Source organism: Bos indicus x Bos taurus, chromosome 22, assembly GCF_003369695.1.
Source record: "Bos indicus x Bos taurus breed Angus x Brahman F1 hybrid chromosome 22, Bos_hybrid_MaternalHap_v2.0, whole genome shotgun sequence".
Lineage (NCBI taxonomy): Eukaryota > Metazoa > Chordata > Mammalia > Artiodactyla > Bovidae > Bos > Bos indicus x Bos taurus.
Window position 1 is genome coordinate 5,502,996 of NC_040097.1, and position 21,660 is coordinate 5,524,655.

At 49.9% G+C, this 21,660-nt stretch overlaps 1 protein-coding gene across 6 annotated transcripts in view; it reads right to left on the reverse strand.

Moving 5' to 3' along the window:
• HRH1 (histamine receptor H1) overlaps positions 1 to 21,660 on the reverse strand; it is a 149,845-nt gene that overhangs the window by 30,494 nt on the left and 97,691 nt on the right. For 3 of the 6 annotated variants that reach the window (XM_027522615.1, XM_027522614.1, XM_027522613.1), the window contains exon 2: positions 16,557 to 16,697. The exons of 2 other annotated variants lie outside the window; for them this stretch is intronic. The gene's annotated coding sequence lies outside the window, so the exon portion shown is untranslated. Of the gene's footprint in view, positions 1 to 14,325; positions 14,495 to 16,556; positions 16,698 to 21,660 lie in introns of those variants that run through there. One more of the 6 variants, XM_027522618.1, reaches the window with a different exon arrangement.

The window sequence follows — 21,660 nt, forward strand, 5'->3', positions numbered from 1 at the left end:
GATCCCCTGGAGAAGGAACTGGCAACCCACTCCAGTATTATTGCCAGGGAAATCCCATGGACAGAGGAGCCTGGCGGGCTATAATCCATGGGGTTACAAGAGAGTCGGACACGACTGAGCAACCAAGCACACACACCTGTATCTCCTCTTGACCATCCTAACAGCTTCCCATCCTGATCCTGGTCTTGGCCCCTTCAGCCCACCATACAGGCAAAAGCCAAATAAGCCTTCTAGTCCAACCACTTTTTCCTCCTATTTGATACTCTTTAGTGGTTTGACATTGCTGTCAGGATGTAACAGGATACATAGAATAAGCCCCCGACACATCACACAAGTGTAACCCAATAAAACCGGGGTTCCTTGTGTCCAGTCCAACCACTATGTCACATTCAGAAGAAACTCAAGTCCAACATCTAGGGGAAAAAAAAGGTGGAATATAAACTTTTACTGAAGATTCTCAAAGAGGCAAAGAAACCAAAAAATCCTAAAAAAACCCTCTTCTCCCATTTACCATGCCATAAGCGCCAATTCCTCGTCCTCAAATCTTCCTCCCCCAACAAAAACTTGAGCTTGCACTAAGAAAGAAAGAAAGTGAAGTCACTCAGTCGTGTTCTACTCTTTGCGACCCCATGGACTGTAGCTTATCAGGCTCCTTCGTCCATGGGATTCTCCAGGCAAGAATACTGGAGTGGGTTGCCATTTCCTTCTCCAGGAGATCTTCCCAACCCAGGGATTAAACCTGGGTCTCCCACATTGTAGGCAGAGGCTTTACCATCTAAGCCACCAGCAAAGTCCTAGCTCTGCTCTATTCTTACCCACTCTCCAATCTCTCTGACCTACTGAAGGGCACCAGAAATCCACTTAGGTTTCCCAGTGCCTTCTCTTCATTTATTCCTGTAATCAGCACAACAAAAGCCCAAGAGAGGAACATCCAAATGCAGATCCTACTCTGGAAACTCTGCAGAGTACATCATGCGAAATGCCAGCTGGATGAATCACAAGCTGGAATCAAGATTGCCCAGAAAAATGTCAACAACCTCAGATATGCAGATGATACCACTCTATTGGCAGAAAGCAAAGAGGATCTAAAGAGACTCTTGATGAAGGTGAAAGAGGAGAGTGAAAAAGCTGGCTTAAAATTCAACATTCAAAAAACTAAGATCATGGCATCTGGTCCCATCATTTCACAGCAAAGAGATGAAGAAAAAGTGGAAACAGTGACATTTTATTTTCTTGAGCACCAAAATCACGGCAGATGGTGAGTGTATCCATAAAATTAAACGATGCTTGCTCCTTGGAAGAAAAGCTACGACAAATCTAGATAGCATATTAAAAAGTAGAGATATCACTTTGCCAACAAAGGTCTGTATAGTCAAAGCTATGGTTTTTACAGTAGTCATGTACAGATGTGAGAGTTGGACTGTAAAGAAGGCTGAGTGTCAAAGAATTGATGCTTTTGAACTGTGGTGTTAGAGAAGACTCTTAAGAGTCCCTTAAACAGCAAGGATATCAAACCAGTCAATCCTACAGGAAATCAACCCTAAATGTTCATTGAAAGGACTGATGCTAAAGCTGAAGCTCCAATAGTTTGGCCACCTGATAGGAAGAGCTGACTCATTGGGAAAGATCCTGATGTTGGGAAGATTGAAGGCAGGTGGAGAAAGGGGCAACAGAGGAGATCACTGACTCAATGGACATGAGTTCAAGCAAACTCTGGGAGATAGTGACGGATGCAGAAGTCTGGCGTGTTACAGTCCATGGGGTGGCAAGAGTCGAACACGACTTAGTGGCTGAACAGCAACAAAGTTATCTGAAGAATGGAATATTATTCAGCCTCAAAAAAGAATGGGATTCTGGCACCTGCTACAATGTGGAGGAACCTTGAGGACATTATGCTAAATGACATAAACCAGTCACAAAAAGACAAACATGATGATTCCATTCATACCTAGATCAGCCAAATTCATAGAGAAAGAAAATAGAATGGTGGTTGCCAGGGGCTGGAGGTAGGGGGAATGCGGAGTCAGAGTTTAACGGGGACAGAGTTTCAGTTCTGCAAGAGGAAAACATTTCTGGAGACGGATGGTGGTGACCATTGTACAACAGTGTGAACGTACCTAATGCCACTGAACTGCCACTTGAAAAATGGCGAAAACAGTAAATTTTGTTATGCATATTTTATCACAATAATAAATAAATAGATAAGTAAATAAGAAACCCGGCAGCTCCTTACATCATTCAGGATGGAGCAGGGGTGGGGTATGGTTCCCTAACATGAAAGGATTTGCCAATTGAAGGGAATGTTTAGACGGAATCTTTCTGGGAACCCAGGGCAGGGTGAGTGAAAGTGGCTAGTAGATGCCAGTGCACTGACTGAACTGCTAGACAAAAATAAAGTTTCTTGTAAACTCACATTCCTGCATCCAGATACGACGGGGGAGTGGTGATTCCAGACATTGCCATGTGTCTGGATTTCCCCCGTCAGCGAAGTTAAGGGATTAAGGATTGGAGTCCTTTCCACACTTCCTGGGGAGTGGAGATTCTGTCAAAAGTGGCTATAAGGACTTCCCTGGTGGTCAAGAGGCTAAGACTCCACACTCCCGATGCAGGGGGCCCAGGTTCAACCCCTTGTCAGGGAACTAGATCCCATATACCACAACTAAAGATCCCGCAGGCTGCAAGTAAAACACGCTGCAACTAAGGCGTGGCACAGCTAAACAAAAAAAAAATTTTTTTTTTCAAGTGGCTTCGATAAGCCTGTAACCCTCACCCAAGGTTGCTGTCATCACCCGACCTTTGGCTATTCTTCAGGTTCACCCAGCCTCATAAAGGCGGCAGAGGGTAAACAAGGCTGACAGGAGACAGCCCAAGCCTCCGGAGTAAAAAGCAGCATGCTTTTTCCTGCAGAAGACAACAGAAAGCAATTTACTGTCTCGGTCCTCTGTCTGGGGCTCATTTTCACCTGCCGGTGACTGGGAAGTATTCACAATTCCACACATCCACTTGCCTGCACTTCCTGCAGAGACCGAGGCTTTGTTGGAGGAAATGCAAGCTTCGGCAGGCTCAGCCCTGAGTACTATGGGTCCTGGCAGGCAGCCCACGGCCTGTGTTAGCACTCTCGCCCAGGGCTGAGGATTATCAGGGAAAGTAAGAGACATTCAGATTCACCAGGGTGACAGAGCAAGTGGGAGTGGAGGGGAGGATGGCCCTCGGGCTTCTTATTTCCAGAAGCAGCAACAACTCACTTTCATAACACTCACTGGGGCCAGGCACGGTCCTGCGGACTGTGTGTGTCTTACTAAAAAGCCACAATGCTAGGAGCTTAGTAATATGATCATTTCTCTTCCAGATGAGGGGCTGTGAGGTTAAGTCACTCCCCAACAGTTACGGAGCTGATGGGAGGCAGAACCTGGGTTTTATCCAGATTGGTGTGACTCCTCTCTCTCTCTTTCCAACATCTTCTCCAATACCTCTTATCCAACACCTTCTCTCTTTCTTCTAACAAGTGGTTTTCCTTTTTTTTTTTTCTTGAAAAATAAAACAAAAACACAGAAACACACAAATCTAGTATATGAATTAATAGATTATCATAAGGCAAACATCACTCAGAAAAGAAAGAGCACTCGGCCCCCAGGCCTGGAAACCCTGTGCACACATCTCAGCCCACTCACGGCCCCCACAGTAACGACTTTCCTGACTTTTAAGGAATCACTTCCTATATCTTTTTTTTTTTTAATTGTTTTATTACCCAAATGTGCATCCCTGGACAGAATATTCTGGCCCATCTGAAAAGTCGACCAGTCTCTTGGAGCTGTTTTAATCTATGGGTTCCTCGTCCATCCTTTGTATTTCCTTGCACGTGTTAATCAGAAGCACCTGGGAGTTTGCGGCATCTCCCAGTCAACGTTGCCAAGTGCACACCCAGGGTCCAGTTTAATGTCTCCTCTCTTGTCCCTCTGCAAACTGGAAGCTGGTTCTGGAGACTCGACCAGACTCAGATGGTGCTTTGTGTGTGCTTAGTCACTCGGTCATGCCTGACTCTTTCGACCCCCAAAGACTGTAGCCTGCCAGGATCCTCTGTCCATGGGGTTGCCCAGATAAGAATACTGGAGTGGGTTGCCTTTTCCTTCTCCAGGGGATCTTCTCGACCCAGGAATCAAACCTGGGTCTCCTGCATTGCAGGCAGACTCTTTAACCACTGAGCTACGAGGGGAGCCAGGTGGTTCTTTAGGGCGTACATAATATCTGCTTGCCGTAATTCTGGATAATCTTAGCAGCTGTGGATATTTTCTGCTTACATCTGCTCACATGTCTCCTTAAAATTTTTTTAATTGTGATACAATACACATAACATAGAAGTTATCATCTTAACCATTTTTAAGTGTGAAGTTCAGTAGTGTTAAATATATTCATACTGTTCCACAACCAATTACCAGAACTCTTCTCATCTTGCAAAACTGAAACTCTGTCCTCATTAAACAACAACTTGCTACTTCCTTTCCCTCAAGCCCCTGGCACCCACTCTTTTACTTTCTGTCTCTAGGAATCTGTTCTAGGGACTTCAGATAAGTGGAATCATACAGTATTTGTTCTTTTGTGACGGGCTTATTTCATATTGCCAGGAGAAATACCAACAACCTCAGATATGCAGATGATACCACTCTAATGGAAGAAACTGAAGAGAAACTAAAGAACCTCTTGATGAGGATGCTAGAGAATGAAAAAGCTGGCTTGAAACTCAACATTAAAAAAGCTAAGATCATGGCATCCAGTCCCATCACTCATGGGAAGGACTGACGCTGAAGCTGAAGCTCCAATACTTGCCCACCTGATGCAAAGAGTCAACTCATGGGAAGAGACCCTGATGCTGGGAAGACTGAAGCAGAAGGGGGTGGAGGAGGATGAGATGGTTGGATGGCATCACTGACTCAATGGACATGAGTCTGAGCAAACTCCAGGAGACAGTGAAGGCAGGGGAGCCTGGTGTGCTGCAGTCCACGGGATCGCAAAGAGTGAAGACCTGGACACGACTTAGTGACTGAAGAAAACAAATGTCCTCAAGTTTCATTCATGTTGTAGCAGGTGCCAGCATTTCCTTTCTTTCTAGTGGTATCCCACGGTATGTATAGACCACACTTTGCTTATCCACTCACTGGCCACTGAACACTGGGTTGTTTTCACCCTTCACTATCATGAATAACACTGCTATGAACACAGATGTACAAGCACTTCTTCAAGATACTGATTTCAGTTCTTCCAGATAAATACCCAGAAGTGGAGTTTCTGGTCCTGTGTTGATTCTAGGTTTAATTTTTTGAACCCGTGCTGATTTTCACAGTGGCTGCACCATTTTAGGCTCTCATCCTCTGTTCCCTTTTACTGTCCATTTCCACTCCTCACCATTCAGAGCTCCCCTCTACCCAGTGAGGAAGAGCAAGGCAATGTTCCCTGTTATAGTCCCAAACTGGAGATGACGTAAAGGTCCGCCGAAAAGGGATCAATTTCGTGGTAGGTCCCTGCCACTGAATCCCAGGCATAAAGTTGTGGTGACAGTATTTGATGACATAAAAAGCTGCCTCTACTCTTCGCTTGAGTTAGCAAAAAAAGGCTACAGAACAGCATATGAAGACTGAGTCCTTTTTTATTTTTTAAGATAACTATTTGTTTACAGGAGATGCTCTCTTAATTAGCATAACTAATTCACTGGATTAACCAAAATCCTCCCGTCCTTCTTGTAAGACAGTGATCCAGCATCTCTAGTTTCACCCCTTCTGTTCCTAGCCATTGTGTTGTACGAACTAAGAGTTAGCTCTGTTTCCAAACTGTGTGTTCTGATTGTATTCACTGTATATCAACTAGCAAATTACATTCAACACAAGAAGGTGAAATATGAGCGCAGAAAGATTGTCTCTATGAGAACCAAGTTGGCTGCTTGGTGAAGATTCATTAAGCCTTTTGAGGGGTAGATGAGACAACTGAAAAACTCTGGAGGTGTGAGCTCTTTAAGGGGACCTCCCTCTCTGAGCTGGGTTTCCCTGGTGGTGCTGGTGGTAAAGAACCTGTCTGCCAATGTGGGAGACGTAAGACGTGGGTTCGATCACTGGATGGGGAAGATACCCCCGGAGGAGGGCATGGCAACCCACTTCAGTACTATGGCCTGGAGAATCCCATGGACAGAGGAGCCTGGTGGGCTGTGGTCCATAGGGTGGCAAAGAGTCGGGCACGACTGAAGTAACTTAGCATGCGTGCACTTCTCTGAGTTACCATCCTGGGGCACCAATTCCTGTCTCCTTTGCAGCCCTGAATACCTACAGCTCTCCACGTGAGTTACCAGCCACATCGCACTCACTGTGCAGGCTCAAGAAATTATTTTCTTCTGTTTCAAACCCTCAGGTCAGTGAATAATAGGTATACACACAGCTCATTCCTGCAGTGGCAAAGCTGTGGCATTTGACCTCTGATTCTCCTCCTTAACCCCATGCAGACGTTACTAATCAATCACCAGATTCCTTTCTGCCAAGTTCACTCTATGGTCTCAGAGATCTTCTCTGGGCAGCCGTAAAAAAATCAACTGGAATTGACATTTGAGATGAAATCTCCGACTTCCCTTAAGTTATGGAAACCTTTTTCCTTTCAGTCGAGTAGAGTTGGCTCAGTGGTAAAGAACTTGTGTTGCCTGCAGTGTAGGAGATGCAAGAGATACAGGTTCAATGCCTGAGTTGGGAAGATCCTCTGGAGGAGAAAATGGCAATCCACTCCAGTAGTCTTGCCTGGGAAATCCCATGGACAGAGGAACCTGGTGGGCTACAGTCCATGGGGTCACGATTTAGCGACTAAACACAACAAAGAAAACGAAACTGCACAAAGTGGCCAAAGTCCTGGCCGCTGGGCCGGGGCCTGAAGACGCTGCATTGTGCATAGTAAGTGCTCAGTGTTTGGTGAATGAACGGCAGATGCTAGTCCTCCTGCTCTCTGAAGTTAACAATTTAGTCTTTCCCCCTCACGTCTTCCTTCTTGGCTTCCCCTTACAACTGTGTTTTTAATTTCTTCCCAATCTACAACACAGCATGGTAGCCGTGTACCCAGAAACCTCACCATAACTAATAGGTGTCTTAGGGGTGTGAGAACCCATTCAAGGTTATTTACAGGTAACACCCAGTAGAAATAAAAACACCTAATACATCCGGCATCCCTGTAGAAGGGTTGTGAGGAGCCAAAAGGCAATGCCAAGGGATTGCTTTACTGACCGCAAAGCCCTCTGCCCCCAAAAGGGGACCGGAAATCAGATTTAATCTTAGTTCGATTGTTGCAGTAACTGGTTTCTCTTCTTGCAGGGAGAAAAAAATGCTTCCACATCCTCATTCTACTTCTCCCCACCCACCCTGTGTTTCGCAGTCCCCAGAGTTTAGGAAGCATGCCTAACTAGTCCCTGAACTTCCTCCCTCTGCTTCTTCACTCTCATCGCTCCATCTTTTGCACCATCGTTCCATAAACTCTGTACCGACCTGCTCAGAACCTGTCTAGCCCAGAGTTCTGGCTCAAATGCCAACCCCGTGAGAAGCCTTTCCTGATTCCAGCCACCTGGGTGGGGCCACTGCCACCTCTCAACACGATGGCCCTTTGCAAACCTCTTTCATTTTCGTTAGCACCTTCTGTCTTACTTTGATGGTCTAAGTAAGAAGAGTCTAAGGTAGGCGAAAATTTACTGAGGACGTTGAGTGTGCTAGTAACCACGCAAGGCACTAACATGCACTGTCTCCTTTAACACGTAAACCCCCATGACAATGTTCATTTCACGGGCCTGGTCACTGAGGCTCAGAATGCTAAGGCGCTTCAGGTCACACAGCTAGTAAGGAATAGAGGCAGGCATTCATTCATTCAATCAACCAATCATTACTTATTAAGGGTCTACAATGCACTTAACATGTATTAGATGTTAGGAAAACAGCAGTAACCAAGTCACAGCTCCTATCTACAGGGAGCCATCATTCTCGTGGGGAGAGATTCAAAAAAAAAAAAAAAACAAAGGAAGTAAATAAATACTATATAAAGACTTCCCAGGTGGAACAGTTGTAAAGAGTCCACCTGCCAATGCAGGACATGCAGCTTCAATCTCTGGGTCAGGAAGATCCCCTGGGGAAGGAAACTGCAACCCACTCCAGTATTCTAGCCTGGGAAATCCCATGGACAGAGGAGCCTACAGTCCAAGGGGTTGCAGAGGGTCAGACACGACTGAGCAAGTTATCTCTACATCAACATCTAAGCCCACACTCACAACATGGCAAACACTATACATGCTCGGAGGGAAACAGGGGGTTAGTGACAGCTGGGGTGAAGGCTATTTTATTCAGGATGGTCAGCGTAGTGTGGTGACTTCCGAGCAGAGACCTAAAGGAAGTGAGGGAAGGAGTCTCACAGAGATCTGGGGGAAAGAGCATTACAGGAGGAAGAAGCAGCCTGTGCAAAGGTCCTGGGGTGGATACACCCTTGACGTGTTCAATAATCATGAGAGGGTACTATGGAGGTTAGTAGAGCAGGGAGGTTAGTACAGCTGGCGCTGAATGAGAGGCAGAGGAGGTTAGAGAGCTGACCAGGATTAGATCGCCAATGGCCTTGCTGATGCAGGAGGGACTCTGGCTCTGACTGCAAGCCAGATGGGAAGCCACTGGAGAATGGTTCCAGGAACACATGCTCTGATGAGTATGATACACAACAGATGGATGAATGTCATTCAGTCACTAAGCCGTATCTGACTTTGCAACCCCATGGATTGCAGCACGCCAGGCTTCCCTGTCCTTCACTATCTCCCAGAGTTTCTTCAAACTCAAGCCCATTGAGTTGATGATGCCACCCAACCATCTCGACCTCTGTCGTCCCCTTCTCTTCCTGCCCTCAATCTTCCCCAGCATCACGGTCTTTTCCAATGAGTCGGCTTCAGCTTCAGCATCAGCCCTTCTGATGAATATTCAGGGTGGATTTCCTTGAGGATGGACTGGCTTTATCTCCTTGCTGTTTAAGGGACTCTCAAGCGTCTTCTCCAACACCGCAATTCAAAAGCATCAATTCTTTGGTGCAGGGATGCATGAATGAATGTCAAAAGGTACTTGGAAATGTTTTCTCATTAAAACTAGCAGGATGGCAGCCAGACAGTCTGAAAGCAGTCCCAGAAAGGGCAGATCTGAGCTAACAAGGATGGGTGTTGATTAAGAGGAGCATGACGGTCCCCTCTGTTGCCAGGAGTCTACCTGGCTCCCCCACAGCCCAGGACTGGGCTCTGTCAGGGCCCCAGTAAATCCACTGGCTGACCTCGGTAAAAAGTAAATTTCCAAGTCCTGTCCCGGGGGAGGTTTCAGCCTGTCCCTGAAAATGTGTCCTTTTCTCATAAAAGGGAGTGAGAAAAAAGCCAACTTCTGCAATGACTCACCAGAGAGAAATGACAATTGTGTCCAGGCTGGAAAGAATCCATTGGAAAGTGACACATTTACCTCCAGAATACATATATCGGGGTTTTTCTTTTTTTCTTCTCATTTGAAGGATGGCAGAGCCTTCTCACACACACTCCCTCACAGCATGAGGATATTGGAGCTTCAGTTTCAGCATCAGTGCTTCGAATGGGTATTTGGGGTTGACTTTCTTTAGGATGGGCTAGTTGGATCTCCCTGCTGTCCAAGCGACTCTCAAGGACAATCCAGACTGCAAATGTTCTTCTGATCAGTGCCCCCACTCAACTGTGTGTGGGTGCGTGCAAAGTCCCTTCAGTCATGTCCGACTCCTGGCAACCCCATAGACTGTAGCCCACCAGGCTCCTCTGTCCATGGGATTCTCCAGGCAAGAATACTGGAGTGGGTGACCTTGCCGTCCTCCAGGGGATCTTCCCAACTTAGGGATCGAACCCACATCTCTTTGGCAGGTGGGTTCCTTACCACTAGCCCCTCCTGGGAAGTCCCCCTACTCACCCACTGTCCCCTAACTTTACTTTGCAGTGCATGCGAACCACTGGAGAGCTTGTTGAAGGCAGATTCCAGGGGCCTGTATGTAGCAGGTCAGGGACAGGGCTGGAAGCTGCGTTTTAAATAAGGAATCCCAGATAATTCTGCCGTTGGTGGTCTAAGAATCACCACCCTGAACAACAGACGTAGTGCCGAAAACCCAATCTTTCTGCATCTAAGCCTATAGGACATAGTGTCCCCCAATCCTTCCCAGACCATGAACAGCTCACTTGGGCTCCGGGCAGGGCCGTGAACCCTCCTGGACAAATCAGGACAGAAGAGAATCCTGAAATCACAGTTCGTGCCCATGTTCACCTAAATCCTCTGCATGCACCACCCTGGCATGAGCTGCCCTGGGCTTGCTCTCTGGTCCTGCCCAGGAAAGCCCGAGTCCTGGGCTTTGCAGCTGCCTCGGGTGCAGCCAGGACTGGAGAGGCTGCTGGACCTTGCTGTGATCACAAAGGATAACAAAAGGCCTAGCTGTGATGATGAAATCCTGTTTCATTTCTCAATTTGTCACATTTACATGTTGGCAATAGGTACTCCCCTAACAGTTGGAAATATTAAAAGAGCTCAGCGTGCACTGTTCACATTCCCTGGAGTAGGAGCCCAGACACAGCGCCTGGCTACACCCCTTCCACAGGACTCAAAACGCTGGTCTGAGGGCCCTGTGACCTGCCTCCTTTGGGCCCAGCGTTGCTAATTAAAATCGTCTCATGGCACATGCCACCTCCTTCCAATCTCTGCTCAGATGCCACCTTCCTTGTCCTGCATGCTAAGTGGCTTCAGTTGTGTCCGACTGTTTGCGACCTCATAGACTGCAGCCCACCAGGCGCCTTTGTCCATGGGATTCTAGAGGCAAGAATACTGGAGTGGATTGCCATGCCCTCCTCCAGGGGATCTTCCCCACCCAGGGATCAAGCCTGAATGTACTGCATTGGCAGGCGGGTTCTTTACCGCTAGCATCACCTGGGAAGCCTTTTTTGTCTGCTTTAAATCTTCGGTCTCCAGCCTTTTGGACACCAAGGATCGGTTTTGTGGAAGACAATTTTTCCACAGACTTGGGTGGTGGTGGTGGGGAGGATGGTTTCGGGCTGATTCAAGCTCATTCCATTTATTGCATGCTTTATGTTTATTTTGTGGCTATCTCAGGCTCTTTAGCCTTGACTTTAAGGGTAGGGTTCACACCCCTATGAGAGTCTAATGCCACCACTAATCTAACAGGAGGCAGAGCTGATAGTAATGCAGGCAATGGGGAGCGGCTGTAAATACAGATAAATGCCAATCCGTGGCTCCAGGGGTTGGTGACCCCTGGTGTAAATAATTCCCCTCCCCGCCCCCTCTCTCGTTATTTCTAACTCTAAGCCTGCTTGGCTTTCCTTCACAGCACCCAGCTCTCCTGCAGTGGCTCCTGACTCACCCCTCTTCCCACTCCTGCCCAGCAAGGGCAAGCAGTCAGTGCTGATCCAGGGTTCACTCTTAGAGACTCTCTTCCATTTTTGTGCCTCTTCTGAAAACTACTCTAGGAGAGAGGCCTTTGGATTATTCCTCCTTTATTTTACAGATGAAGAAACTAAGGCTCAGAGAGGTCAAGAGTCTTGTCCAAGGTCACACAGCAGGTAAGTGAAGCTCAGACTCCAGGCCAGGTCTGTCTGATTCTTGAACCCATGACTCCAAACCTCTAGTTAGTTCTGACTTGGCCTGGCCTTTGATGCTCAGTATGATCTGGCCTCCTTGGAAGAAAAGCTATGACAAATATAGATGATGTATTAAAAAGCAGAGACATCACTTCGCCAACAAAGGTCCATCTGATCAAAGCTATGGTTTTTTCGGTAGTCATGTATGGATATGAGGGTGGGACCATAAAGAAAGCTGAGGGCCAAAGAATTGATGCTTTTGAATTGTGGTGCTGGAGAAGACTCTTGAGAGTCCCTTGGACAGCAAAGAGATCAATCCAGTCAATTGTAAAGGAAATTCAACCCTCAGTATTCATTGCAAGAACCGACACTGAAGCTGAAGCTCCAATACTTTGGCCACCTGATGCGAAGACCTGACTCATTGGAAAAGACCCTGATGCTGGGAAAGATTGAAGGCAGGAGGAGAAGGGGATGACAGAGGATGAGATGGTTGGATGGCATCACCAACTCAATGGACGTGAATCTGAGCACACGCCAGGAGATAGTGAAGGACAGGGAAGAGCCAGACAAGACTGAGCGAGTGAATGAGAATGACCTGACCTCTACCTGTGCTTCCTGCCTCCCCTCCCACGGTGCTCCCTGCCCATCATCCATCCCTGGTCCCCACACTTCACATCTGCGAGCCACTGCACCTGCCCCTCCTTCCTTGCTTTCCGCTGCAAGACTGCAGAGACTTCCACGCTTCCTTCAACTCTCAAGGCAAGTGTTCACTCCTCTGAGGTCCCTGCTTCCCTTGACTCTGCCCTTGACAAAGGTCTTCTCCACAGTCTCTTTCACACCCCTCCCCTGAGTTCCCTCCACCACCACACTTGCTCCTGCTCTGTCACTGTCTGTCCCCTATCTGTCCCTGTGTGTGCTCCCTGAGGATAAAGATGGTTGTCTCTCCATCCCAGGCGCTGGGTACACGGCTTGGCACACAGTGGGCACTTGGGAACCGCACAGCAGCTTGACTAGAGGGCTTACAAAGAAGGTCAGGAGTCAGAAAGACATGGTTGGAGCTCCAGTTCTTCCCTGTACCAGCTGTGTGTCCTTGGGCAAGTCACTCCACTTCTCTGAGCCTCAGTTTTTGTATAAGTAAACTGTTGTGAGAATGCGATAACATAATTAAAGGTAAAGAGCTCGCCACAATTATTAGCTATAATAATGATGATGTCAGTTGAATCATTTATTTATAAATAATTGCATCTGGCCACAGGTGGCGGGGCCATAGACTAAGTGATAGTGGAAGGGGGGTCAGGTGACAGAAGGAAGTCCAGGCTGTAAGGCCAAGTTTGACATCCAAAATGGGAAAACAGCCAACCAACAGGTGGCTACCCATGCAAAGAAGCAGGTACTGGGTGTACCTGTGCCTCACAGACAGGTGGACCACAGGTCAGGGCATCCAGGACCTGGACAAAGTCTAACTCCACGACAGCAACAATAAGAGATCTTTGAACCTAGGGTCTGGGGTTAGAACTACCCACACGGAATCTGGGGAACTAGCAGAACCAAAGGAAGTGCCCATTCGGGCTGGGCGCTTACCACGCGCTTTCCACACATGATCTCATTTCATCTTCACAGCAGCCTTATAAGCTGATGCTATCAGCGTTTCACTTCACAGAGGAGGAAACTGAGGCCCAGAGAAGTTAAAACTTGCCCAAAGACACACAGCCAATGAGTGGAAGAGCGAGATTTGAACCCAGGTGGTCTGGTTCCAGAGAACTGCCTCAAACCTGCCTGGCCCACATCAGGAGGCCAGGGCAGAGCTAGCAGGTGGGGGTCCTGGGGCTCAGAGGGGAGGAAGGTTGCAGGAGCCCAGAACTGGGTGATCCCTACATCAGGGGTCATGAGACCAGAGCAGTTTCTGCACACCGTGGGTTATCTCGCTGCACAGGAAGCACTTCCCCTCGGAGCCCAGCCAAATGCAGCTTGGTGGGTTCCAGTGCGTACACTTCCCCTACACTCAGACCTACCAACAGAGTGGAGAGAGACTGATAAGAGTCCTATGTCACCGGCAAAAATGCCTCCAAATTGCCTTCTCGTGAACTGTGCAAATTTGCATCTTAATGAGACTTAACGGAATACAATGACCAGACCCCAAGTTTTCTCTCTCTGATTCAAGCAAGGATGCTACTGAGACAGACCAGAAGCTAAAACCTGCAGCTGAGCAGAGCCTGGCTGGGTTCTCCCTGCGGGAAATCTCGCACCTGGAAAAGAGGGGGGGTCGAGGTGCTGGGTGGGGCGCTGGCAGCTTCGTGGGTCCAGGCCCGAGCTGGAGATTGGGGAGGCCTGGGCTGTGGATTGGGGCTGCCCGGCTCCACCTCTGACCAGCGGTGTGACCTGCCCTCTGTGACGCTTAGTTTTCCCACGTATAAACGGGATGGGTGGCTTGGGGGAGCAGACGAGATCACGTGCATGACCGTCTGGCACACAGCGTGTTCTCTTTCTCTGGGCCCCCTCCACACGTACCTCTGAAACCTTGGAAAACTCTAAGCTCCTTCTTGCTTCAGGGGCTTTGAAGTGCTGTTTCCTCCACTCAGATCACCTGGCCCCTCCCTCTGCCTGGGCAATACCTACTCATGCTTCCCACCTCAGTTCAAACACCGCCTCCTCCGGGAAGCCTTCCCCAGCCTAGACTAAACTCTTCTAACAACACTTACCTGCAGGGTGATGTCATCAGGGCCCCCTCCCCTCCTAGACAGTGAGCTCCATGAGCGTGGGGAACACTTTCACTGTATTCTCCGTTGTATCTCCAGCTCCAGGCTCAGGGTTCATCCTGTGGTAGGTCCTTAATTCATACTCGTGTAAATGGATGAATGGGTACATCTCACTGAGTCTCAGTGAATGCACCTGTCCAATGGGAGTCATGACTCCACCCTCCTCACGGTGTTATGAAATGATTAAATGATTTCTGGCATGCAATAGGTCCTCGAGAGACCATCTCCCCACCCTCCCGTTCCCTCTAATCAAGGAAGAGGCAGAACAGGAGTGGAGCTGGCTGCAAGAGTGGCCCCGCCCTGGATAGGGGGGCAGGGAGCCCTGAGTGGCCAAAACCGCCAAGGGTCGGGCTGCTAAAAGCTTAGAAATGATCTGGTTAATTGGTTCCCAAACAAAGGCTCTTTTAAAAATCTTTCCTGCATGAAATAATTCCATCCACCACCAAAGTCCAGGGATTAAGAGAGACTCCACTTTCCCAGCTTTCAATGACTCAAAGGCACACTTGGTGTGTTCCATCACACTCTCACGGTGTGAGGGCACAGAGCCGAGCCACCGTGTCGAGGCAAATCCAGCAGAAACAGAGGAGGCCTGGGCAGCAGGTAAATGATTTCCTTTGACTTCACGAAATGTTAACAGCAGCCCTGGAGGCTGAGCGCAGGGGCCCCCATTTACAACCACCACGTGACTACCTGAAGGGGAAAAGTTTCTGCTTTGAGTTTTCCAGGACAAGCTCCCTGTGGGCAGCTCAGCGGACTCAGGACAAAGCCTAGGTAAGAGAGCTTTCTTCCCCAGGTGTTCGGTTCCCTTTCTCGGGGACAGCGATGGGCTGGTAACATCTTCAATTTACAGATGACCCTTAACCAACAGAGCCTGAGGTTGCATTGATTTTTTTTTTTAAACCTGTTTTTTGGAAGCCCGAATCAGACATTAGGTCCTTACAAGCCTCTGGAGACATTCCCACCCCTGTCCCCCACTCTTGGAAAACCCCACCCCCACCCCAGCAAAGTACCCTGTACCCTGCCTCCTCTGGCAGGCTCTTCTCCCACGTGGAATTCCACCCTTCCCCTGCCCTCCACCATCTCCCCTGCCCACCTGCCTGGTCTGTGCTGCACTTAATTGCTCAGTTGTGTCCGACTCTTTGCAACCCTCTGGACTGCAGCCCGCCAGGCTCCTCTGTCCAAGGGATTCTCCAGGTGAGAACACTGGAGTGGGTTGCCATGCCCTCCTCCAGGGAGCCTCCCTCACCCAGGGATCGAACCCACATCTCCTGGGTCTCTGCACTGGCAGGTGGGTCTTTCACCACTAGCACCACCTGGGCTGGGGAGGGGCCTTCAGTATATAACCCTATCTATCAAGTAAGTACTTCCCCGCCTAGACCTTGGGAGTCCCTACGGATACAAATGTGTCTAAGTCCCTGGGTTGCACAGCCCAGCACATGGCAGGCCCTCAGTATACAATGCTATCAAGTTATGGAGCCTCTTTGAGCTGGAGATCTAGCCCAGCCTTCCCATTTTACAGACAAAGAAGCTGAGCCTCAGAGCCAGGAGATGATTCCTCAGCCCGACGGACAGCTTTAGGGGAGACCTCCTCTCTCTTATGAGCTGGGAAGTAGCAGTATCAATATTAATCTACTCATCTTTCCACGGAGAAGGCAATGGCAACGCACTCCAGTGTTCTTGCCTGGAGAATCCCAGGGACGGGGGAGCCTGGTGGGCTGCTGACTATGGGGTCGAGCATGGAGAATCCCAGAGGCGGGGGAGCCTGGTGGGCTGCTGACCATGGGGTCGCGCAGGGTCGGACACGACTGAAGCGACTCAGCAGCAGCAGCAGCAGCTTCCCACTTCAAGTCCAGTGCTTTTTCAAGCACCTACTGTGTGCAAGGTACAACACAGGGCTACAGAAATGACGAGCGTCCACAAGCCACAGGGAGAGAAGACGCACGCAGGGACCATGGAGACACACGGACAGAAGAACCCAGAGGAGGGAGAGAGAAGGCTTTGTGGAGAAGCGGCACCCGAGCTTTGCACAAAGAGCTCGTGGACCGTCAGTGCCGGAGCTGGAGCCCACATCCCTGCTCCGCTGTCCACCTGCTCTCAGACTGCACTGTCCCTCCAACACGCAGTGTAACTGTTAGGTTGACTCAGGCTAAAAGGAACAGAAAACCCCAACTCACTTGGCTGAAATGATAAGGAAGTATCTTCTCGCTCTAACAAGAAGTCCTGAGTCAGGACAGCTCCGAGGTGGGTGAGCTCCGCTCTTCGAGGATGTCATCAAGGACTCCTTTGCCACCTTTTGGCTCTGCTGCGCCCAGTGTCTGTAAGAAGTGTGCTCAGATCACTTCCTGGTTATGAGACAATGGCCCAGGCCCGGAGGTCACACCCAGGCATGACAGCATCCTGCTCTCTGACTTTCTTTCCTAAGATCAAGGAATCTTTCCTAGAAACACATGGACCCGAGCCCCACCAACTTTCCTAACGTCTCAAGCCCTAATGTCTCACTACCGAGTGAATCACCAACAATGGGGGTAGATTTCCCAGGAGTGGCTGAATTAAGAACAGGGTCACCTTCCTTGAGGGTTAGTTACTCAAATAAAATGAGGGTTCTACTTGCCAGGAACCAGGGGGCTGACTGCCAATTGTGACTGTGACACTTACTGACCACAATGACTGCGTGTTGGGTTCCTTATCTGGGGAACATCAGAAACAGAACAAATAAAGGTGGCAGGTCTTCAGCCAGGCACTGTCTTGGATCCACAGCAGCACCTAACAATTATGCCTGGGTCTGTGCCATGGGCCTGGCTCCGTGCCAGGCAGGGGGGATTGTGATGGGCTAGATAGACAGTCCTGTGCCCAGGAGGGGAACAGATAGGTGAACGGGCAGTTACCATGCAACATGACAAATGCTATGGTGGTGAACGGGAGAGCCACGGATGCTGGGGAAGTGGCTCACTCTGCCCAAGACAGGAAGGGTGTAAGCAGAGAAGGCTTCCTGGAGGAGGCATAGTCCAAACCGTGACTTGAAGGAAAAGCAAGAGTTACCTAGGCAGGGAAATGTGGGCACTGAAGGCAGAGGGAAGAGCGTATGCAAAGGCCCTGAGGTGAATGACTGTGAGTATCCCCTAGGGCTGGCGGTATGTTTCACGAATAAGCACAAGATCTGGAGTCACCACTAAGCGGGAACAGGCAAGCTGCTAAGGCTTTCGTCGTAAAGTCGTGAAGTCGTTCAGTCGTGTCTGACTCTTCATGACCCCATGGACTGTAGCCCACCAGGCTCCTCCATCCATGGAATTTTCTAGGCAAGAGTACTGGAGTGGGTTGCCGCTAAGACTTTAGTGCCTCAACTATTTCAGGGGTAATTATATCAAAACTGATCTCACAGGGTGGGTGTGAGGCTCAAATAAGGTCTTGCCTTTATAACGATCACACCACAGTTTGATTGTATTGATCTGATTATGAGGCTTGGATGCTACAGTGAAGAGCTGACAGCAGAGGCGGGTGGGGCTGAGCTCCTCCCTGTTCAGCAGAGCCGGGTGGGGGGCTGGCCTTCTCCTCGGGACTCTCCGGGCAGGTGGCCTGGGCTTCTGCCACTGCATATGTGGCCATCAGTCACATGTGCCTGGGGAGACCTTGACTAGGGTAGGTCTGAGTTGAGATCCGCTGTAAGTTGAAGAGGATACGCTGGAGTTTGAAAAATTAATCCTTGCTCCCTGGCCACCATGTAAAAACGGCTCATTCAAATTTCTTTATGTTGATTCCATGCTGAAATGATCAGATTGGGAGTATATTGAGTCAGATAAAATGTGTTATTGAAATGAATGGCATGCATTTCTTTTTCCTTTTTAAAACGTGGCTACCAGAGAGGCTTCCCAGGTGGCGCTAGTGGTAAGCAACCCGTGTGCCAACGCAGGAGACTTAAGAGACACAGGTTCGATCCCTGGGTCGGGAAGATCCCCTGGAGGAGGGCGTGGAGACCCACTCCAGTATTCTTTCCTGGAGAATCCCATAGACAGAGGAGCCTGGCGGGCTTCAATTCAGAGGGTCACACAGAGTCAGACATGACTGAAGCAACTTAGCGTGTAGCACTAGATGTTTGCCATCACATTTGAGGTTCAAGTATATTTCTACAATATCAGATGGTGCTGGGCTAGGCATGACATCCCACTGCAGATGGAAAGAAACAGAAATACAGGCCCATTCAATGACCCCGCCCTGGTCTGTGGCTAAGAGGATGCAGCGGGGACAGGGATCCGGCACCAGCTCCGTGACCTTCGCTCATCGGCTCACCCTGCTCTCTGCACGAACCCTTCCTCTGACTCCAGGGAGCTCACTTAGTGTCGCTCATGTGGATACACTCCTCACCCCACTCGGCTCTCCTGCTTTTGAAGCTCCATACTGTTTTCGGACGGACCTATCTCCTCCCAGGCTACCCGCCTCCTCTTTGCTTAAAGGGCCCCATTTCTTGGAACTGTTGACAAGTGATGCTCCCGACAGAGCAGGAGGGAGGGCAGAGGTGTAGAAAGACCCGATGGCTATTGTGCGGGAAGGGAACCGAGCGCTGAAGTCACGTGGGCTCTGCAGTCAGCCCAGGGGTGGGAGGAGAGCGTGCGCGCTGGGTCTAACCCGGCCATGGACCCGCGAGGGCCCTAAACAAGCACGAACACCTGTGGGTCCGGGGCCCCTTGATGGCTGCTACCTAGTCACCACTATCTGTTTGGGGACATCTCCAGCGGCAAGTCTCAGATGCTGGGGACTCAACCCACCTGAGCTGTCTCATCACCTGTCACGAATTCAGCAGACCCCTTGGTCTCCTCTGAGATAACTGTGCATTTCCAAAGGGGCTCTCCTCCTGGGGACATTCTCTCCCCACCCCTTCTACCCCCACTTCCCTCACCCCCTTCCACCCCCCACCAAGCCCCCTACCACCACAGGGCAGGATGGACGTGCAGGAGAGTTGACCAATCCTGCAGCGGTGATGCTCAACCGGCTTCCTGAGACCACCCTCAGGCATGGTCCCCAGTGCCTCGGGGGGTCCCCAGGAGGGCCAAGGCTCCACTGCCCGCAGCAGCGATCTGTACGCGCCCAGCTTTCATCAATACCCTCTTTTCGCACTCAGCTTCCTCATCATCCCCTTACTCCAAACCCTCACCACGAGGTCTGCTCTGGGAACAACGCAAACTAAGTTGTCATCTTTCCCCCGAAACTGCCCCTCACTCCTGGATTGTCCTGCCCTCCTCACAGACGCTGCAGCATCTGGAAAACAGAAAGTCAACTTGGATTTCTGTCCCCATCTCCCCCGCCACGTTCCAACCATCTCTAAGTGCTGCCCACCCTACCTCCTAAATGTTTCTCAACTCCATCCACTTTTCCGGATCACTTTGGCGCTGCTTCTGGGTCACCTCCCCATCGTCTCTGTAGCCTTCTGCATCCCTGCAGCAAGCCCCAAATCCATCCAGATCTGCCAAGCCCAGGCCCAAGTATCCAAACACCTGGACAACACCCCCCGACAGGGCCCCTCATGGCTGGCATCTCCCAACCTCCTCCAGGGCACCTGTGTCTATGGCTGGGTGCCCGCCCACCAGCCACACACCTATAAAGCAGGAAGTCCTCCCCAGGCGATTTCTTTCCGCATCATCCCGATTCTGCCTTGCGAAGTTCTTACACATCAACCCTCTCCTTTCTTTTTTCCTGTCCCTGCCTTGCTTCAGGCGGCAGGAATGCTATGATCCTCTCCTAACTGTTCTGCCCTCCTCCTGTCTTGCCCTCTCTCATCCTTTCTCTTTGCTGTTGTTACAGGGATTGTCCTACGACACCATCGGATCATGCCAGCATCCTGGTCCACTCCTCACTGCTCCCCACGTCCCACAGGGTAAACTCTGTCTTTGACATGAAAGACCCCTTACAATTTGGTTCCAAAAACCTCAACTCCCACATCTGTCCCCCAAATCCATGACTGCAACCGCCCCAGCCCATTTATGCTCTTTATTGCTAGGGCTCCACGGCCGTTAGGGCTGGACCTAGAGGTGGCATCTCCCTTGAAAGCCCCATCAGCTTGGTAGGAAGCCCCCACTCCCCTCTCCTCCACCCCAGAGAATGCCACCGACCACCAGCCACCTGCACATTCACCCCAGAAACCAAGCAAAACCAGATGTCCAATACAGAATGCCCATTGTTAGCATAATAAGAGATGGGCCTCCAAGTCATTCATCTACTTTTGTCCTCCCATTCCTTCATTAAATAAAATCCTGGTAGCAGGACAGAATGGGAATTAGATCTGAGGGGAAAATGTCTGGAGCATGAGGAATTAGAAAGGGAGGCTGGGGAATGGGAGCTGGTTTGGGTGGCACTTTGTGAGGAGGGCAGCAAGCAAGCACTGTGGGCATGCAAGGTGGAGGGTGTGCAAGGCAGATGGGGTGTGCAAGGCGGAGGGTGTGCAAGGCAGATGGGCTTTGCAAAGTGGAAGAATATGCAAGGCGGAGGGTGTGCAAGGCAGATGGGGTGTGCCAGGCGGAGGGTGTGCAAGGCAGATGGGCTTTGCAAAGTGGAAGAATATGCAAGGCGGAGGGTGTGCAAGGCAGATGGGGTGTGCAAGGTGGAAGAATATGCAAGGCGGAGGGTGTGCAAGGTGGAAGAATATGCAAGGTGGATGGGATATGTGAGGTGGTAGGGTGTGTGGAGAGGATGTGCAAGATGGAAGAATGTGCATGGTGGAGATTGTACAAGGTAGATAGGGTGTGCGAGGTGGAGGGCGTGCAGGAACAGGAAGCGTGAGGCCACAGGGGACCAGCTGCAGCTCTCAGGACCTACAGCTTTGCAGAAACGTGGATCTCGGGTCCCCCCAGGTCCTGGGCTACAGATAGAACAGGCTACATGTAGTGAAGGAGGGGAACGACCGACGGTCCTGAGGGGTATCTGGGTAAGTGAGGCTTCAGCTACAGAGTGGGATAAATGATGCTGAAAGGCAAGCAGACTCAGAGAGCAGCATCTCCATTTTCCAGGCACTTCATGAAGACTGGAGTTGAAAATTCACCTGCAACCACCAGCTAATAAACGCAGCGCAAGGACTTTCCTGTCACCTGTCCAGTGTGGGCCTCCCTGCTCTGTCTCTAGAGGCTAACGCTGCAGGGTTAGGAACTGTGCAGATATGAGGGAACCTTCAAGGAGCAGTCTTTTTCTAAATTAATTTTGTGGATGCAGCTTGTGACCCCACAATATAAATACATACAGTAATACTTTTAAAGATGATCTTCAAAGGGCACGCGTACGGTGATACCCAGCAAT